Source organism: Lygodium microphyllum, chromosome 1, assembly GCF_053477565.2.
Source record: "Lygodium microphyllum isolate KBCC chromosome 1, Lygodium_microphyllum_v1.1.10, whole genome shotgun sequence".
NCBI lineage: Eukaryota > Viridiplantae > Streptophyta > Polypodiopsida > Schizaeales > Lygodiaceae > Lygodium > Lygodium microphyllum.
Genome location: NC_141135.1, coordinates 51255780 through 51277232, shown reverse-complemented (window position 1 = coordinate 51277232; position 21453 = coordinate 51255780).

Below are 21453 nucleotides of genomic sequence, written 5' to 3'. Positions count from 1 at the left end.
GCTCATTCTGCAAAGCTCTTTGCTTTAACATAGCAGTTTGTTGTAATATAGCATTTAAGAGGTTCCCTGCTGGGCATTCAAACCTCTTCCACACATCCAAAATTCTGAGGTCCTCTATTTATGTTGTAGCTCCACTAAACATCATGAAGTCTGGTCTTTATAACGATTCAAATGAACAAGAGGCATCTGCAGCAGCGCTTGGTTATGTTTCACATGTGAGTGCAATTGCTTGTCATGGTTAGAAGCCGTCCGGGCTTCCCAGCTCTTTCATTGCTGGCCATGTGCTTGGATGTGACACTACGATATCCTGTACGTTTTGGAGCTTCACGTTCTTATATACAGGACTATGCATCAGCAATGGAGTCTAACCCACCTGAAATAGGATTGAATGCTGTAGGATCATATCTTGGAAGCAGTCGTAGGGCTGTTACAGAATTCCCACAGCCTCTGCTTGTCGTGGATGAGCTTGGTCTCAGGATTTAGGGCTCAGGAGCGGCCCTTTGAATCTGGTTGGAGATGGTGGAAGGCAGAACTGGGAGGAGCTTGGCCAAGACTATGTTAATTTTCGAAAGGAACTAATTGAAATCAGGGCAAGAGCAGATAATTGTGAGGCCTTCATCTCCAAGATGAACGCTCAGATAAGAAGGGAGGCTGCAACATCATCAATGGAGTATTGAGCAGGCCATCGAGAGAGGGAGCCTGTGAGAGAGTCTCCATGATCCTGGCCGCCAAAAGCCTATGATCAGCATCAACGGCTCAACCAGCTTGGCAATACTATTAAATTTATAGTATACCTCAAAGAACACATTGTGCTCCTATACCATGTTCTTCTTTGTCAAAACCAAGACTGTCCTTTGAAGGTTGCTGACTCCGAAACTGAACGTGCGTTGAGACTTGCTAGTGTGTCTGCCTCAACAACGGCTGTGAGACACAAGGAGATGTGCCATACACAGGGAGGTGCTACTGCAAGTTGTCATATACCGGTCTGCCATAGCAATGGCAGATGAGGTTGTCCATTTGGACAGTGATGCAGAAGGTGATGAGGAGCATCCGTACTCCGAGGCCAATGATACTGCCAACGATGATGAGAAAAGATCTAAGCCTAAGAAACCCAAGAAGCCAAAGTTACCATCGCAGAGGCTGCAACCGCAATTGCTGCATCAGACTTGGCAGCATTTCTGACACAGATATCAGAATCATTTGCGAATTGCCCGATGTACAGCTTATGCATTTTTCTGATTACTTTGGAAAAGCTTTCAGTGCAGTCACACCCACTCAATTCGGTTGGAAATTTTACTTGCCAGACAGAGAGCTCCTGAGTCCGACCTGGTCTCCCACCATGTCTGTCTCTGTCACACGGAGGCTTTACCTTGTGGTGCACTTGCTCTGCTGCGTGTTACTGCTTGTCACTTGTGGCGCACTTCCTTGGCTGCCCGTTATTGCCAGTCACTTTATTGATCGAATCATGCAGCCACTCCCATTGCAAGAAGAAAGAACAGAGAAGGAAGGCCATTTCTGCTTTCCAATCCAGTAGCCGTGGAGGTGTCAGGACGTTGTTAAATCTTAACAAACACTCCGATTCTGACAACGAGAACGAGACACAAGAATATTGAGTGGATGCAATATTCGAACAGGCCAGATGGACGGGTGCTCAAGAAGGGCCCTCAGAAGGGGAGGAAGGTGTGTGAGCAACAAAATGCAGATATTTGTAGCCTCCAAGAAAAGGAAAGAAGAATCTGATGGAGTGTGATCAACACCAGGCTACTGAAAAGAAAGGAATCAATAGCTCCACATAATGTAGAGATCTTTTGCTGAAGCCATATTTGTGTCTTCAACAGCTTATCTACAAATACCCTTCTGAAAATGGAGGAAGTGCTGTCCAAGATTTTCTTCCATTTTGCCTTTAGCTTTTAAAAGAAATCTTCAGTGCTGCCTGTCTTTAGGGTTTGAAGAAGAACAAAATATCCCTGAAGCCTCTTCAAAGCCTTCAATAATGGTGCTCCACTTGTTAAGAATGAAGAGTAAAGAAAGTTTCCAGCATGAAATGCCTTCAAAAACCTCATGGCTAAAAGCTAGGAGAAGATATGTGCTGCAACTCCATGAAAGCTTGGCAAAAGCTTGGAGAAAGAGGAAAGGAAGACCTCTTTTGAAAAGTAACCACAGTTGAACCCCAAACTAAGCCCGGTTAACCATCCTTTACCCTAATTACCTTCAATTTTGCATAAAATTTGATTACATCCAGCCATTTAAGCCTTTATCCGCCATATCTAACCTTGGATATCTCCAGATGTAGTCACTTGCTAATTGTAGTTGTCCTGCAGCACTCCACTAGTCACTGTCTTGTACCATTTTTATCTGAAATTGGTTTTGAAATAGGAAAATGAGACTGAAATTGAGAGAAAATAATAGATCAAAGACTGAAGCTCTGATACCACTTGTCAGAGAGAGAACGAGGGAGAGAGAAAGGGAAGAGAGAAAGACTGCAAAGGAGAGAGAAAGACTATAGGAAGAGAGAGAATAAGAGTGAAGAGGAGAGAGAAAGACTAGATTTAGAGAGAGAAAGACAGGAAAGATGAAGAAGCCATAGAAACTGTGAGCAAGAAGGGAGAGAAAGATTGTAATTGTATTGATATGTCAAAAAGATATGTAAAATTACATGTCCCCTCCTTTTATACCAATGTCAGTGTGACATGGCATAATATCAATATTATTTACACTAATTCCTTATTCTCAGCTTCTTACACTCTCCTCCCTCTCTCTCTTCTCTATGGGCTGTTCATGTGTGCCATTTTGATGAAGGAACCAGGGAAGGAGAATGAAGGAAGTGGTGATGGAAATTGATGGAGATGCTGAAGATTGAAGTACAACATTGGATTGAGAGCAATGGAGGCTCTGTTTTCTGAGTATGCACTCATTCAAAGCGTCTTGGGTTACGTAAAAACACAGTATGACCATTTTTATGAAGAAAATGAAGGATTTTTGATAGTTTATGATGATGATTATGTTCTTATTGAATGAAAATTTGTTTGTGGGATGTTTCCATTATGAATAATTGCTTTTTATCAGAAAATTTTGGTTTCGCAATGATTTACATGCTTTATTTAATTCCCGTAAACCCGAAATGCAGTCTTTTAGTGGTAAAATGGTAGTTTTTCCGTTTCAGATGCGTAAAAAGTTTTCCCATGGGGGTAAAATGGAAGATAAATTGAATGTTAGTATGTGAAAGTGATTGGAATAAGAAAAACCAAAAAATAGTATATTTTATTACCAAATAAATCAAGAAAATGGGAAAAATAAGGAAACAATAGAAATACGTCTTGGAAAAATATAAGAATTGTTTATGGATGTGTGGTAGTGGTAAAGCATGAGTTTTAGCCTTAGTTTTCCCTATCTCTTTGTTAAATTTTGTGATTTATTACTTTCTATATATCAAAACATGACAAAATGAACCTCTACACCTGCGCAATGAAAGCAATACCTAAACATAGAGGGTTGAGAGGTTTGAATGGTGTAATTTGCGTGCTGACTATTGCTGATTTTTTGATGCACATCATGTCATAGAATTTGTGATATGTTAATTAAGAGGATAGTAGCATGAGTGTTATCTCGGTGCTATCCTTGCATCGCCGCAATGGGTTGGTGAATAAGCATTGAAAGCCTGGTTGTGCACAAGCATGCTGCTGATTTTTGAAAATGATGTTTGAGTACTTTAGAATCATTCACCTTTGCATGTGCATGAAACCATGGTATCGAAAAAAAAAACCTGGATGCATAGCACTTGTTTTCAATGACAATGACCCATGTTGAGTGTGGAAAGGCATCCTAAGCCGTAGGATAGACGTTTGTTTCTTGGGAGATTATTTGGAAAGGAAACATGGTGTATCTCCTAGAGAACTTTCAAAAATGAAGAGTGGAGTTTGTTCGTTTGTTTTATATATTAAGCAACGTATCAAGGGGCCAATCCCTGTGATGTAGAAGAGTTGTAGTGGGGTCACGGTGTTTCTACTGAGAGGTTGCCTCCCATGTATGTGATTATCGTGGTATTTATTGTCAATGTGTATGGGTTCTCCCTTTGTGGAGTTTATAGAAAGGGAAACGTTGGACTACAAAACTACAAAACTATAAACTCATGGATTAGGCTTTAGGGCAGTTTGTCCTTTAGCATTGTGTTTGTCTATTATGAGCATGAGGTCCAGCTAGTGCCATAGCCAGTGCCGGCCCATTTCAGGTCCCATTAGTGGTGCATCTTCCGAGAGCTTCCAATAAGTGGTGGTTCTTGAATCTAGGGTTTTTAGGGACCAGAAAGTTGGTTTATGTCCTCTGACAAGGAGCATCAAGCCAAAATTTAAAAAGCAAAACGTGCTGAGAGGGCTAGACGATGGTTGGAGATCGTAAGTTGATATTCTCCTCAAAGGAGTAGCCCGATGCGCATACGAGGTAGTGGTCTTAGTAACCCAACTTCTGCACATAGTCCTTTAGGTGCAGGAGGAAGCACAAGTTCTTTCTCTCTTCCACCAAGTCAACCCATTTCAAGTGGGGGTGTGATCCTATCAATTCAAACTCCTATTGTCAATCCGATTATCGCCATGGCACAACCCATTGTAATTCCTGCAGGGACGCCGGATTTGCTAGCTTTAGGATTTCCTTTGCCCAATTTTTAATGGGTTAGTCGAAGAAGATGCGGAGTTTCAAATTTATGAATTCCAAAGACTAATGTTTAATTACCATATCCAAGATGAGGGACATCTTAGGATGTTCTTTAACATGACATTAAAAGGAAGGGCTGCGGTATGGTATCATCGCATAGAGACTGGAACCATTACTACAATCGACCAATTTTATGCAGCTTTCCGAGGAGAATATGCCCTTGAAAGAGGTGGCCAATACTGGTTGCGTGTTTTGAATGGAACACGTTAAGACCCCCATGAGAATGTGAAAGCCTATGCTAAGAAGCTTAAGGAAGTGTTTCGTAAGTTACAAACTTACATTCCTATTCCGTCAGCTGCCCAATTGCAATACTTCTTGCATGGATTGGATTTCAATATTCAGGTGCAATTGAGCAGTGTGGCTTTGGCTGATATAGACACCGCCATCACAGGGGCAGAAAGAGTAGAGTCACGATTACAAACGGCCTACTCCTCTCGAATAAATCTTAATGCGGGTTTAGTACCTAGAGGAAATCTACCATTGATAAATGGAAGTCAAGGGATGCTTATGAATAACCCTAATGGGAGAGGAAGCATGGTTCAAAATGTACCTTTGTTGCCAGCTCCTCCCAGTGTGACTATGCCTATGGCTAGTCAGTTGGCTCCACCAAATGTTAGAGGCCAAGTTTCGAACCCTAATATTGTTCCTGTGAGTTAACAACCAATGCCCAATCAAATTGTTAGGCCAATGGAACGATGGATAGATGATCAAGGCTATGAGTCGAGTGCATCTAATGTCCTTGGCGAAGTTAAGGATATGATGAAGCACTACACCGACATGATTTCTTAACAATATCGGCAAATAGCTGTTGACGTCAATTTCTTGAAGAAGCAGGAGAATCTAATAGGGAGTCGATGCCTTGAAGAGGGTGGACCCTCAAGATTCAGCTGTAAGTGGTATGGCAGACAACATTTCCCTAGAAACTATCCAAATGTTAAATGTGATATTTGTGGGAAGTCGGGCCACTTAGCTGCTACCTGTTGGAGTAAGATTATTTCCCTCCAACAAGGGAATAAACAGCCAGGGCCAGTTAATCATAGAGCGCAAGGTAATAACCTCTAGCAAAATGATGGATCAAGACAAATATTGCACAGGGGAAAGACCACTATAGAGGAGTTGCCACAAGGCAATGGAGTCAACCTTATTGAGGCTGTACGCGTTAATGGCGCTGAAACCTCTAACATACGAGCCGTGACAAGAGGCCAAAAGGCTAAAGAGGTTGATAGAGATAATGCAAAACCAGTCCAAGAGAAACCCTAAGCAAGGGGATAAGGGGATGCAAGTCCTGAATCCTGGCGTGTAAGGTGGACCTCTAAGGCCTGTTGACAAAAGAGTCGATACCAAGAAGGATGAGAAAGTGCCAAGAAAGAAGGCAAGAACTAAAAAAGAAGCACCAAAGCCGTGGAGCCGCAAGAGGAACACCAAGGAAAAGGGAATTATCTTGCAAGAAAATCTATCTTGTAACATCAACAAGCTTGTTTATTATGTTTCATATGATCACAATGAAGAAAAGAACACCAGGCACAACAAATCTTCATACAACATCATGTAGATCTCCCACAGATTTGATAGAATCAACCATATTCTTCAATATCTTCATAAAATCCATCAATAGAACAAAGAAAGCAAAGGAATACACTATCTTTGAATGGAAATACATCACATAGTATTCATCTTCAATATCTTCATAGTCTTCTCTCTCAATCTCTCATATACAATCACTCTGTTTGAGTAGAATTGGTTGTCTCTGACTCTCTCTCTCTCACTCCATCAATAATACATCACATCCTCACTACAATCTCTCAAAATCACTCTCAATAATCCTTCTTAGGTCGTGGATACCCCTCCCAAGAGGTATGCCTGATATGAAGAGTCACCAGAGCCACTACAGTGTCCTTTCATAGCTCACTACTGTCACTTCACTCTAGTCTTCTCTTGAGTCTTCAGCAGCTACTTCTTCCACTTCTTTCAGCTCTTTTGCACTTGTATTCACCTCTTTCCAAGGCTAGAAAACTTTCCCAAGCTACACTCTCATCCATCAGAACACATACAGAAGCATACAAAACAGTCACATAACAGTACCAGAACAGCTACAGTACAGAACAGAACTGAACAGAGACAGAAGCTCTACAAAAGACCTACAGAAGGTTACAGAAGGTCATCAAAACCACATAAATCACTCTCAAACCATTCCAAACTCTCACAAACCATTCAATAAACTTTCACAAGATCTCAATCTTCATCAATCAATACTCCATCCCTCCTTACAGAAGACAATCGGACCAAAACAGACCAAAACAGAACAAAACAGAAGGTATATAGAACCAATCAGAACCTATCAAAACATCACAGAACCACTAATAAACATCATCAACTTCCAAAACACAATCAATATCATTCAAAACACTCTCAAACCACTTCCAAATCAATCAATCATCTCATAAAATCAACCATTTAGCTCTCAAAAATAACAAAAATTAGCCAAAAAACAAGTCATTTCAACACTCAACATATCCTCACACTTAATAAGGAAGCGTCCTCGCGACCCAGGAAAAAGGGAATACAAGTGCATTTAAAATCGCAACTGTAATCTTCAATATCTCTTAAAAAAGAATCCATCCACCACGACCCCAACTTATAACCTGTTTTTGATATAAAAATACAAAGAAAGGAAAACCCTTTATACATTAACACCTCTTATCAAACTAGAAATCACAACAAATTTGTAAAGGATATAAGATTTTTCTTCTTCATCAGCTTGCAACAGCTTCAACTCTCCATCCACGAACCCATCACCACAATTCTCCAAAATGTAGCTCGCACACGAAATCCAATCCAATAGAAAACCACCACATTCGTTTGACATAAATGAACTCACAACATAAACACTAATACAACACAACCATCTGAATGACTCCTTCAAAAAGAGATATTTTCATTAAAAAGCATCCACTATACATTGAAAAGGTATCAATGAAGATGATCCCTCTTGAAAGATTGATGTTGTCGAAAACGATCCATAGACAAGGATTCATCTACAAAGTTTTTGGGAGGATTTTGAAAAAACTGAAGACAGCACATTATTTCCAACACGACCAAGTATCTGCTAGGCAAACAAAGGGCATGAAAATACAAAATATCCAGTTGTTGGGAATCAATGCTCACATTGACATTCATGCACAACTTTGGAATAGGCTTGGAATCATTATGAGAGTGCCTATGCATATACGCCAGGTACCAAGCAAAGTGAGCAGTTAATCTCACTGAGGGATCTGCAGACTGTGAATACTGCTGAGCAAAATGAACATAGTTCTGATAAGCTTGACTGGAAGCTGTCCATTCTCCTGGAATTACTGGCCAATTGATCTGAGGTCCTGTAAGGCAATCATCCGAACTCCATCCCCTTCTTCTGGAAATTTGATTATCGAACCCTTCACAGTCACTAACCAACTGAGGTGGTTGAGATATAGAAGTGTTAGGAGAGGGTAATGGAATAAGGAAAAGTGGATGAAGTGAGGGATAGGCAAAATCATAAAAGGAAGAAAAGTTTAAAGAAGGAGTGGCAGAAATTTGGAGGGAATCACTAAGGAAGGGTGTTAACTGATAAATAGGAAATGTGGAGGGTACATTAATGGATGGAGAAGGACAGGGTGGAGAAGGGGAAAATACCCTATCCTCAATAAAGGAACAGTATGTAAAAATGGGAATTTGAGGGAAAGATGAAGGTTGGAAAAGAAGGGGTAAAATAATTGTGGAATTAGATTGACAAAGGGAAAGATATATAGCATAGCGGTGAGCCATTTGTTGGTAATAGAGGAGGGTAGGAACAGAAGGTCCTAAGAGAGGTCGTCTATGATAGGCATCAAAGAAGGAAGAATCAAACAGATTATGTTTGGAAAGATAGGCTAAGAGATCCATCCTCAGTTGATTAGTACTTTGGGCAAAGATAGGAGCTGTGTTTTGTCTTTAATTTAGGACCACAGAATCAATCATGGGATGCCACGAATTATCATGACAATCAACCACTTTGGAGGAAAAACTCTAGAACATGTCAGCGATGTGCAACTCCAAATGGTTGACATACAAAAAAGCCTGTAAGACCACATCCCCCACATACCATGCCATATCCACCTCATCTGGAATTAACAAGTCTCCTCGTAGATACATGTATGACATCAACATGGTATCTGGTGTGACAGAATCTTCAAACACCATCCTGACTACCTCTGTCAACAACTCAGCAGACCAAGCCCCACTCCATCCATCCTCTGGAAGAGGTAAATCCATTGTGGAAAGCTTCATATAGAAGATCAACTTCTGTAAGTGGTAGTGGACAAAGAAAGAATGGTCTGGTAGAACATATTCCTGAAACTGCTCAAATGTAGACCATAACAAGTCCATTCTGGACTGCAATCTTTCCACTTTATCTTGGAATAGAGGGCACAAAGTAGCCTGTCTCTGAAGAGCAGCCAAGTCCTGCTGTGAAAGAGAAGGAATCAAGGGAACATTAGGGCTTGGAGGAACAGAGCGGGATTTGGCTAGTTGATCTTGCAACTGCTTGATTTGGGAGGCTTGGGATGCCACTGTGTCATTAACAATCTGTAAAGCTGAAAGTTTGTCATCGAAGATAGCTTGGAACTCCTGCGCTTCTCTGGATATCCGCTCCTTCTCCTTTGAAAGGCTAGTAACCTGTGATTGAGCCTCTAGTAGCTGGATCTTCAAAGAAGAGATCTCATTGCTTTGGGTGGCAACTAGTTGGGTTTGTTGTTCCATTTTCTTAAACAAATCTGCTAGGGTATCCTTAGCAGAAGCTAACTCGGATGTTGCCTTATGCAACTGGTCCTTAGACTGCATGAGTTCTTCATAAAAAGACGCATACAGCTGTTGAACACAGGCTATCACGGACAACTCAATGGAGCTTTGAATATCTTTACAGAGGAAAGGAATTGCATCTCCTGAGACTAGACTATTCAGGGAGGGAACTAATATATCCCAATAAAACGTGACTCGACCAACTAACTTCAAGCAAACCACAACCTAGAAAAATTTCGACATGACCTTGAGACAAATGCGACCGAAAGCTTCATGCGATGCATCAGACAAACACCCAGAACCCCGTATCAGGCAAGAAAAGAAAAAACTGCATACCGTACCCTTAACCGTATCAAAGACAGTAAATCAAAACAAAACCACATCCGACACATATCAAGACTACATCGTTGATAAACCAGTGTTTGACCATGGAAAATAACTCTAATGACTGCGCATACCCATCCCACGAAACGATTCCTCAAAAAGGGGAATTAAGTGCAGTGAGGGGGGATTAATTTAATGAAGGGTTGATTTTAAGAAATTATTAAGAATGGGTGAATTTTTATTAGGTGATAAACCTTAGCAAGAAAACGGCGGTTCCTTATTATAAATTTAATTACCAATTATTAGGTGAAAACGGTGCGTTAAGTCGAATCCCGGACTTCGATACCCAGGCTGGGTCTCTAAATGCAAGTTCATTGATTACAAATTAAGGTGATGTGGAGCGCTTTTTTTCTAGCGCGTGCTCTTGTGACGGCTGGTTCATTTTAATTAAAAATTAAAGTGCCTCTGTAGCGCACGTAGCGCGTGCTAAGTGAACGGCGGGGTTATTTTAATTAAAAAGTTTGTGTGTGTATAGCGCAAATGCGCGTGGAAACTGTGGGTGAATAAAGAGTTCATTTTAACAATTAATTTGTGATTAAGGGGGAAATGAAAATAAATAAAGCACATAAAATAAATACCCGGAAGGGGTGTGTATGTAATGCAAAAATGCGCACGGAAGAGTCCCCCAAAAGAAGTGAATCCAGTAAAGGAAAAGTAAACACCACTGACGAAACAACAAAGACAACACCTTAGTGGATATGTTGATTTTGTTTTGTTTTTTGTTTTTGTTTTTGTTTTTTTTTGTGTATTTTAATTGTTGTAATTTGTGATTATTTATGGTTGGTTTTTGTTTGTGTGGGTGTAAGGTTTTGTGGATGTGTTTTGTTGTTTTTTGTTTGTTTGGTTTGTTGTTTGTTTGTTTTTTTATAATAATAATAATAATAATAATAATAATGAAATCAAGATATATAACATATGAAGATGTGATGAAGGGAAAAATTGAAAATGCAGCCATGGAGGAAATATCCATAATTTAGGGTAGGAATATAAGATGAGGATTTGTATGGTTAATTGTTATTTGTTGGTTTTTGTCTTTTTTTTATTAAAAAAATAGGGGTGCCATGTATGAAAATGTTTTAAAGTTAAAAATAAATGTAAAAATGTCAAAGGGGGTGAGGGAAATTTTGTAGAATTTTTTAGAATTTTTTACTATTTTGAAATGAAGTTTCTACATTTGTTGGTAATTTGGGGGATAAATTAGGAAATATTTAATTTTCAAAAATTTTGGGGGTGGAAATTTCCAATGGAAAAATTTCAAAAAATTGGCAAAAAGCGAAGGGAATTTTTAGAAATTTTTCTAAATTTTTATGAGGTGGCAGTAAATCGGGTAAAGTAGCTTAGGCTGGTAAGTAAGTTGAAAGTAAGTCAGTTAAGTCTTCTTAGTCTATGTAAGTCATGTAAGGCTGACTAAGTCAAGTCAGGTTAGTCAAAATGGAACTAGGGTAGTCTAGGTGAAGTCAGAGAAGTCAGTTAAGGCAAGTTAGTGGAGACTAACCTAAAGGGGGTTGGTTAACCTAAGTAGGGTTAGGGTTAGGGTTAGGGTTCTAACTAGGGGTAGTTAGAACTAACCTAACTAAGGTTAGTGAGAAGGGGTTAGGTTAAGTTAGTTAACCTAATGAAGGTTAATTAGGGGGGGTTAGGTTAAGTTAGTTAACCTAACTAGGGTTGTTAACTAATGGTAGGTTAGTTAAGTAATGTTAGGTGAGTTAACTAATGTTATGGTAGTTAACTAATGTTAGTTAAGTAATGTTAGGCGGCGTCAGGCGTATCGGCCGGGTCGACGGCGAGCGGCGTTTAGGGCAGGAGGCGGCGTGGGGACGGTGTCCTGGCTGGGGGCGTCTGCAACGGCGCGCGACGGGCAGGTGACAGGCGGGCGCGTCAGACAGGGGCGGTGGCTCGTGGCAGGAGGCGGCAGATGGCGACGGCCTCACAGCCCCTGGCGGGTGGCGATGGCGTCTTGGGCGGACAGCGGCGACAAGGGGAAGAGGAAGGGGAAGGAGGGGAAGGAGAGGAGAGGGGCAGAGAAGGAGGAGGGGAGGGTGAAGGAGATAGAGGGGAAGGAGGAGAAGAGGGGGGAGGAGGAGGGGAGGGAGGGAACGGAGGAGGAGGGGAGGGGGATACGCAGGAAGAGGGAGAGGAAGGGGAGGAGACGGTTAGGGTAGGGAGGGGTCGGGGTAGGGAGGGGGTGGGTAGGGGGGTGCCCAAGGGGAAGAGGGAAGGGTTAATGGGCAGGGGCCCATGCAAGGGGCGTACCCCCTCGTCCCGCGTGCGTGTGCGGGGCGAGGGTAAAAACATTTGCCGTGACGGGATTGAATGGATGCCCGGATACGAGGACGAGACACGCGGATGCGATCGGGGCGCGTTAAGACGCGTAAAATCGAAAAAGGGCGCGTTCACGCGCAAGATGGGCGCGCGAAAACACATAAAAATAACGAAAAATTAATAACTCCCAATCCGGAAATCAAAACGAAATGGCGTAAAAACAAAAAGTGGGCAGGACGACAAGGGAAAGACAGGGAAAATATGCGACGGAGGTTTCGGGAGGGGTAAAGGGTGATCACGTGCAAAAAACACAAAAAACGTATCAAAAAAACGCAATTAAAAATTAATATCGGAAAATCCGTGCATCGGAATGAGGTGCAAAAAAAAGGAAAACTGTGCAGAAAGACGTGCCCGACAATGCTATCACATCAAAACATAGTTCCGACGGAGATAAGACGCGTTCACGCAGGAAAAACCCAAAAAAAAAAACCCGAAAATGGGATCGAAAATTAATATCGGACGAACCGTTCACCGGAATGACATGAAGTAAGAAGAAAAAATGTCCGCAAGAAGGGGTGACATAGGGTTGTCACGTTAAACCGCAGTTTCGGTGGAAATAGGAGGGGTTCACATGTGAAAAACACCAAAAATACACCCGAAAACTCATTTAAAAATTAATAAGTAAAAATTCGGAAGGCGGAAAAGGGTCGAGGAAAAAGGAAAAAGGTGGGGGAAGGCACAGGGGACATAGCTGTCAAATCAAATTGGAATTCCGATGTAAACAGGGCAGGTGCACATGGAAAAATGTCAAAATAACACACGAAAAAGTCGTAAAAACCGGAAAATTAATAATGGACAAACCGTGTATCGGAATGACGTGGAATAAAAAGGAAAAATATCAGGGAAAAATGGTGGTCAGGACTATGATGTCAGATCATGGTTTCGAAGCAAGAAAAGCACGTTCACATGGAAAACCGGCTAATTTACGTAAAATGCTTCAAAAATTAATAATGCAAAAACCGTGCACCGAAATAGGGGTAGGTAAAAAGGAAAAATGGTCAGTTCAAAGAGAGGAACAGGGCTATAAGGTTGGATTTGGACTTCGGTGAACATAGGGTGCATTCACATGGCAGGACCTCAAAAATAGGGAATGAAAGAAAACTGCAAGGGAACAGCCCCAAGGGTGGGTGAAAAATGAACGGTCGGGTGGGAAGGGACCCCATCAGGGTAACAGCAAGGCATGGCAGAGAGGCAGGAGCAGGTTGAGGCATATGCATAAGGGTATGCAGGGTAGACGCGCAGGGACGCGTCCCCACACTTAAGACCTTAACGGATAGGGTTAACCGAACAACAAGGACCTAGGACCACACCTAAAACATGAATGTCACGAAGAAACCAAAGTGGGAGGGTTAGAAAAACTTGGCCCATTTTGTTGAGGATCAAGGTCAATTGTCGATGGCACGTTCAGTGTTGTTGTCGACTACTGGAGGTACCAAGGCATCATCGCTGTATACGTCCTTCATGGCAGGAACCACGCAGCAGCACCCAGGGAGGTAACTGGTGGAAGGAAGCGCAGGAAATTTGTCGATGATGAGGGATATTGCACTCAACTCACAGTCACTCAAATGGAATGAAAGAACAGTCACTCGCCCCATAACTAATATCACTCGAGGAATAAGGATTGAAACCCATATCTCATACCCGGTTTAGGAATTGACAGGGGAATGGTGTAGAGGGAGTATGCCAGGGTGCACAGTTGATGGTGCATTAGTGCATCCAACCCGTCTGGCATAAGTGCAAGGAGGAAGGCAAGGGAGCCTTACAGTGCAGTGTACCGAACAAGGTGATGTGTCCTATGATGACGGCAAAGACCCATCCCGTGGGTACATAGGGAAACGGGAACATACCTGACTCCAAGTGGTGTAACGTCCCTCAATCTCACCTCTCGGTAATTGATTGAAGAAACTCTAGTCACACTCAACCCACCCTCTGTCTCACGCTCTGTTGATAGATACAGGAGGGCAGCCTTTTCCTGAAACCCATTGATGTAATCCTCACGGTCACTTGTGTAAAGGTTGTATACCTTGTGCGCATTTGATGGTGCAACTGTGCATCCCGCCCTATGCCGGCATACGATGCGAGAAGGAAGGCCAGGGAGCCTTATGGTGCAGTGCACAGAAACAAATTGTGCTTTGTGCATTGAGAGGCCCATCCCTGCGTGCAACGCTTCATTCACACTTCTCACCTCTCATTTGATTTGAAGGGAAAAGACTGGTCACTCGCCCCACCCTTTGTCTCATGCTCTGTTGATAATTAAGAGGGAAACCATACTCACTTCCCCATCCAGTTAGGATGAAAGCTCACGTCACTTGATTGTTTGTCGATGAAGATCGCATCGTCAGTTGTTGAAGAGGCATACCCAGGGAGGTAGCCATCAAACCGAACGTTGTGTTGAAGTAGACATGTCATCTGCTAGAGGACAGTTAGACGCTCTTGCAGAGAGACCTAGGACACAGCGTACCAAGGGAGGCAGCTTCGGAATTGGATCCTAGGGATATCAATCAATGAATCCACTTTCTGGACTGCTGGGTGTTGCCACCTTTTCCACAGCCAGCTTCTCGCCCAAGGGTGTTTATCACCTTTTCTTGGAACGAGGCCTGCTATGACAGGGAATTGCTTCCTTTTCTCTCATAACAGATTTGTTTGTCGTATATATTTTTCTTTTCTTTTCTTTTCTTTTCCCCTATTCCTGAGGGTGTTTCCACCTTTTCTCGAAGAATAGGTCGGCATGACAGGGACCTACGTCCTTTTCTCCCATGACCGATATGTATATATTTTTCTCTTTTTTTTTTCTTTCTTTCTTTTTTTTCTTCGAATTGAGCAAGGGAATGGTAGAAAGTCCAGTTGTCAGAACCAACCTCGCCATTGTCGCTGGTGGAAAATAGAGGATAAGAGATCAAGGCTGGAAGGGGGATTTGAGGGAACAGAGGGTTGCGTCCACTTCATCAGGAGTGACTGAAGAACGGCTATCAGAAGTAGCAGCATAAGAAGTACAGTGCCATGCCAACGAGGGAAAAGATCAAGTGACCGTGATTGTCAAGATCCCCAAGGAGGAAAGTACTTCTTCAGGTGATATCCATTGATCAGAAAGGGATCATCAGAGGCATCCATGGTCTGCACTTGGACAGAGCCATTAGGGTTGACGGTAAGTACCTTATAGGGGCCCATCCACCGCTGTTGGAGCTTGCCAGGAAACTTGCCAAATCGTGAATCATAGGCTAGGACTAAATCACCTTCTTTGAACTCCTTGTGCTTGATGAAGCTATCATGGTAAGCCTTGCGTCGAGCTTGTGTGGCTTCCATGCATTGTAGAGCCATTCTACAAATTTCGTCCAAACATTCCAGGTGCAGGAGACGGTGTTGCAGTGAATCATCGTCCCCCAAACGCTCTTTGATAGCCACTCTCAAAGAGGGTAATTCCAGTTCAACAGGAAAAACAGCTTCTGTACCATACACGAGCTGAAAGGGTGTCTGTCCTGTTGCTGCTTTATGGGAGGTTCTGTACGCCCAGAGGGCCTCTGTAAGTCGATCATCCCAATCACGATGATGTGCGGCAATTGTTCTTGTCAGAATCGAGCAGAGGATGCGATTGGTGACTTCGACTTGGCCGTTGGCTCTGGGGTAATAAGGAGTGGACTTGCGATGGCGGACCTTCTACAACTTTGTCAATTCTTCCATGACTTTGTTAATGAAATGAGTGCCTCTATCACTTACCAACTCTAAGGGACTGCCAAAACGGGTAATGATATTCTCGTACATGAACAGGGCCACGCTGTTACTATCGTCCCGCTTTAGGGCTTTAGCTTCACACCACTTTGTAACATAATCCGTACATACGAGGATGTATCGGTTCTGTTTCCTTTTGGTAGGAGGATCGATTGGACCTACGAAGTCGATGCCCCACTTCTCAAACGGCTTCAAAGGAAGGATAGGTTGCAGTGGCATGGCACTTGTCTTGGTGGGTTTTCCCATTCTTTGACAAGCATCACATCTTTTACAGTAATCATAGGCATCCTTGTGGATGGTAGGCCACCAATATCCTGCTAGCAAGGCCTTCCTGGCTGTAGCTTCTCTTGCAAAGTGACCTCCACATGGCTCGTCATGGCAGGCCTTCAAAACAATCCCAATCTCATTTCTTGCAACACATCTTCTAAGCACTTCATCTTTGCCTTTCTTGTACAGTGCGCCACCTAGCAAGGTGTAGGGGGCTGATTCTAACATGAGCTTCTTCCTTTCCCGACTAGAAATACCAAGAGGATACTGTTGGGTTGCCAGCAGATTGGCAATGTCTGCATACCATGGAGTTACAGTTTCTACCAGGAATAGGGAAGCATCAGGGAGGTCTGGGTCATCCTGCTCCTCGTCTTCAATTTGTGGGATACGCGACAGATGATCAGCCAGAACATGGGAACGACCAGGCTTAGTAATCACCTCAAAGTCGAACTCCTGGAATAAAAGGAGCCATCTCATAATTCGTCCTTTCACATCTGCTTTGTTCATCAGGAAGGATAGGGCCTCATGATCCACATAAAATTTAAAGTGGGTGGATAGGAGGTAGTGGCGAAACTTCTCTAGGGCAAGCACCATTGCCAAGCACTCCAGCTCTGTCACTGTATAGTTCCGTTCCCTATCAGTGACTTTTCGACTTGCATAATAGATCGGTTGATCCAGCTTCGAGGAACCCTTTTGGTAGAGGACAGCACGTAAGCCTTCAATTGATGCATCAATGTGTACATAGAACTCTTTCGTCCAATCAGGAGGTTGCAGAATGGGTGCCTCAATTAGACACTGCTTTAGAGTGTGGAAGGCTTTGTCACATTCTTCCGTCCAAGTAAACTCTGCCTCTTTCCTTAGAAGCTTGTGCAAGGAGGTTGCCTTTGTTGCAAAATGGGCTATGAACCTTCTGTAGTAACCCACATGGCCTAGGAATCCCCTCAACTGTTTGAGGTTGGTGGGTGATGCCAGAGCTGCAATCTTTTCGATCTTTGCAGGGTCTGTTGATATCCCTTGTGCAGAGACAATGTGGCCCAACAGAACTCCAGAAGAGACCCCAAAGATGCATTTGTCGGGGTTGAGGAAAATCCCATACTCCCGGCATCGGTCAAAGCATTGTTCTAGGTGTTCCCAGTGTTCACGGATCAAACTATAGACACAGAAGTCATCCAAATATACTTGAATAAAGTCGTGCATATGATTTTGAAATGTGGCCATCATGACTCGCTAGAAAGTAGCAAGGGCATTGCAGAGCCCAAATGGCATCACTCGGTAAGCGTAGGTCCCCCATTCTATGGTGAAGGTTGTTTTGGACTGGTCTTCTTCTGCTATCTGCACTTGGTTGTATCCGCTAAATCCATCCAAAAGGGAATAAAGCTCATGTCATGCCACTGTGTCCAACAGTTGGTTTGTGAAAGGGATAGGAAAGTGATCCTTCTTCGTCTTGGAATTAAGCTTTCAGAAATCCACACATATTCGCAATTTGCCATTCTTCTTGGGTACAACCACAATGGGTGAACCCCATTCACTATTTGCCACTGGATAGATGAACTCGGCTTCCAGAAGCTTCAGCAGCTCCGCTTTCACCAATGTGGAATAATTCGGGTTCATTCGCCTCTGTCGTTGCCGTACTGGCTTGGCATCAGGCTCCAAGTCAATATGATGTTGACATATTGTGGGATCAATCCCCTTTAGGTCTTTGTAAGACCATGCAAACACGTCCAAATTCTCTTTCAACAAGTTGTACAAGGTTGACAACTCCTCTTCTGGGAGGCTGCTACCCACCTTCAAGTGGCGTTCAGTGCCTTCTGCATCCCCAAAGGTTAACTGCCTTTCACCTTCTACTTCACGGATGAAGGTCCCACAAACTGCTTCTGGATACAGATCCGACTCCTTCAAGGGAGTGGTGTCCTCTTCTGATGTCCCACTAAAACCAACTTCTTCTTTTGGTGGAGACTTAGGTTGCTCCTTAAGATGTTGAAATGGGATTAGAGCCGTTTTGGGTTTAGTTTCAAGATTAATTACCTCTTGGCTTGAAGGCTCATCTTTTGATGACACATCCAGGAACGTCACATAATAGGGACCCTCTGATGCCTGTTGGGTTGGTGGGATTGGTGCTTGTTGGCACAGTGCATCATCATCATCTTTTCTTGGAAAGGGTGAGTGAGGGCGGCAAGAGCCACTGTTGAAAGATGGCTTAGTCTTCTTTATCCATTCCTTATAAAGGTTTTGCATACGAGAAGATCCATTTACCAGACCGAATGGTACCATTACCATTCTGTCCCATAGCATGAGGTCGTCTGCTTCTGAAGCTTCTGAAACTTCTTCTTCAAATGTATCCTCTTCAGGTGGGATAGATTCTTCTAGCTCACTTTCATAACCTTCTTCTTCCATATCATATCCATCCTCTTCTGTCTCTGTATCTACTTCTTTGTCTGCTTCTGCTTCTGTCTCTGCTTCTGTCTCTGCTTCTGTCTCTGTAGGCGCTCTGTAACAGAAGAACAGATTCTCTATTTCCTCTCCTGCCTCTGTCTCTGCTGTGGCCATGTAACAGGGAGAGCAGTACATTCATGCTTCTATCTCACTGTCAGAAGTGATTTCAGAAGTCATTCCTGGTTCAGGCAGGAAGTATTCACCCATTGATAATGTCTTTGCATCTTTTGGAAGTCGGCTTACAGTATCCACTGTTAAGGAATGTGCCACTGTTTTCTTGGGAAGGATCTGTTTGACAGCATCTTCGTCTGCTGATGTTCCATCCGTAGCCTCATTAGGGGAGTCAGAAGATAATTCCAAGGAGGTGGATCCATGTCCTTTTTGAGAACCATACAGTTTCAGCACCACTTTGTTGGGTCCTCTACCCAAGCTCAAGGTTCCTTTGAACCAATCCGTCCTTGCTCGGGCTTCAAAAAGCCATGGTCTACCCAGTAACAAAGGGTAGGATGTACCATAAGAGTTTGGCTTCACCACCAAATAGGTTAGCCAATAATCTTTTCCAGCCACTGTAGTCTTCACATATGGGAGAATGCCCAAAGGCTTGATTCTACTCTGCTCCGCCAGTCTGATGAGCCATTGGGTTGGTTGCACGCCTTGTAGGCCTAGATCCTTCATTGTCACATCCGTCATAATGTTCACTAATGAACCACCATCAATCAGTGCATTTGCAATAAAGCAGCCTTCTATCCATACACCAGTCTCTCGAGTACCCGGATCTAGGAAGGCGTTAGCTACATCCACTTCTTTTACAGGCTCTGGAGCCTTGTTGGGCTTTGTCACTGTTGAGGGAGCAATCCTTAAACCACGTCTTCTTGTCAGTATACTTTTGAACGTTTTTCGGCAACTGGGAGACAACATCAATAATTGTCGGAATGTGAGGTTTGGTTTAAAGGTATCTAGATCTGTAACCAGATCGTATTCCTTAATAGGATCCACTGGCTTCTCTAATCGGTTAGGGAATGGGGCAACACCCATTTTCATTTTCCCTCTTTCTTCCAATAGAGACATCATGGGAACTTCTTCTGCCACTTGTGGCACTTCCTCCTCTTCTGTCTCCTGAAACTCTGGTCCTGTCTCTGTAACTGTCTCTGTAACTCTCTGTGGCACTGTAGGGCTCTGTACGGCACTGTTAGGCTCTGTTCTGTTCTGTTCTTCTGGTGGAAGATTGAACTTCACTGTTCTGGCAGGAGGGTTATTTTCTTTCTGGATAGGTGGTTCCTTCTGCTTTGCATGAGTGATGGCAGCAACTTCCAATTCCACTAAATTGGAGGTAGGCTCTTGGGCCTTGACCGGACTATCACTAGCACTGTTTTTCACTGGGGCTGGGCTTGGACAGTCTTTTGCAGTGTGGCCTTCTCCTTTGCATCGACTGCATAAGGGCTTGTAATCCACTGACCTTCTGGGATTTGGACAATTTGGTGAGATGTGTCCCTTTTCTCCACATCTATAACACTCCACTTCTGATCTCTGACCACCGCCAGACTGTCTTCCTCTGTAACTTTGAGAAGGAAATCTTCTGGGTCCGAAATTAGGGCCAAACTCTCTGGGCTTGGGTCCAATATCCTGTGTTGTCATTTTGGATTCCAGCAAGTTGAATCTTGTGTCTTCTTCCTTCCTTCTCCTATCATGCATCTCTTTCAGAGAGCAAATGTCCTTTGTATGGTTCTTCCACAAACAATAGGAACAGAAGGCCCCAGGAATGGTTGGTTTTCGTGTACATTCAGTGGCTAAATGGCCTACTTGATGACACTTACCACACCAAGTATTTGACCTCATCACATCTCTTCTTGCTCCTGCAACGTTGGATATGCTAGCGGTATTCACTTTCAACGTCTATAGTTGTTTTGTAATCACATCCATCAACTCCTTTTTGATGTTTGCAACTGAGTTGGATAAGTAATCCTTCAAGCTTTCTCCTCCGGAGGTACTAGCAGGAGGGTTTTGAGGAGTCTCTGTAATCACTGCATAAACTAGTTGGGCTGGTACAGAGGGGTCTCTGTTCTGGTTCTGATTCAGAGCTCCTGTTTGAACTATTGGCTGTTGGCTCCAGTTGGTAGGATTCCACTCTTGCTACTGATTTGGCATGGAGGAAATTGGTTAGGACCATTGTTGTTGTGGTTGAACCACCATTTGAGGCATGGATTGTGGCCACTGTGGATTTGGTGCACTGTACTGTGATACCGGGGGCATCTGTTGGTAGGAATAGGGAACAGTCCCTGGAACTGCATTTGGTGGATACATCATTCTTGGCATCAGAGGAGGTAGGACTCCTCTTCCTGTATTCATCGCTAATCTAGCTTCCACTTCATCGTACAGTCTTGCACCTTCTGTTGCAGCTTGCAGGGTGGCTGGTCTTTGCAGCTCCACAAACTTACGGACTTCTGGTTGTAATCCTCTGAGAAACATCCCCTTCTAAATGCCATCATCTAGATTATGGTTAGTCCATCTCTTCAGGATGGATTCCATTCGTGAGACATAGGCTTCTACTCTTTCTCCAGAGGACTGACTTAGGTTCATAAATTCCTCTCGCATCCGCTCTTCAAAACCTTCACGCCTGAATTTAGTGAGGAAGGCCAACTTCAGGTCATCCCATATGCCAAAAGTTCCTGCTGCTTGTCTCTCATACCACTAAAACGCCGCGCCCTTGAAAGTGGCGGGGAATATTGCCAACCAATGCTCAGGGGTTCTGGCATTGTTAGCCACACATGCTACCATAAACTTTGCTACATGAAGATTAGGGTC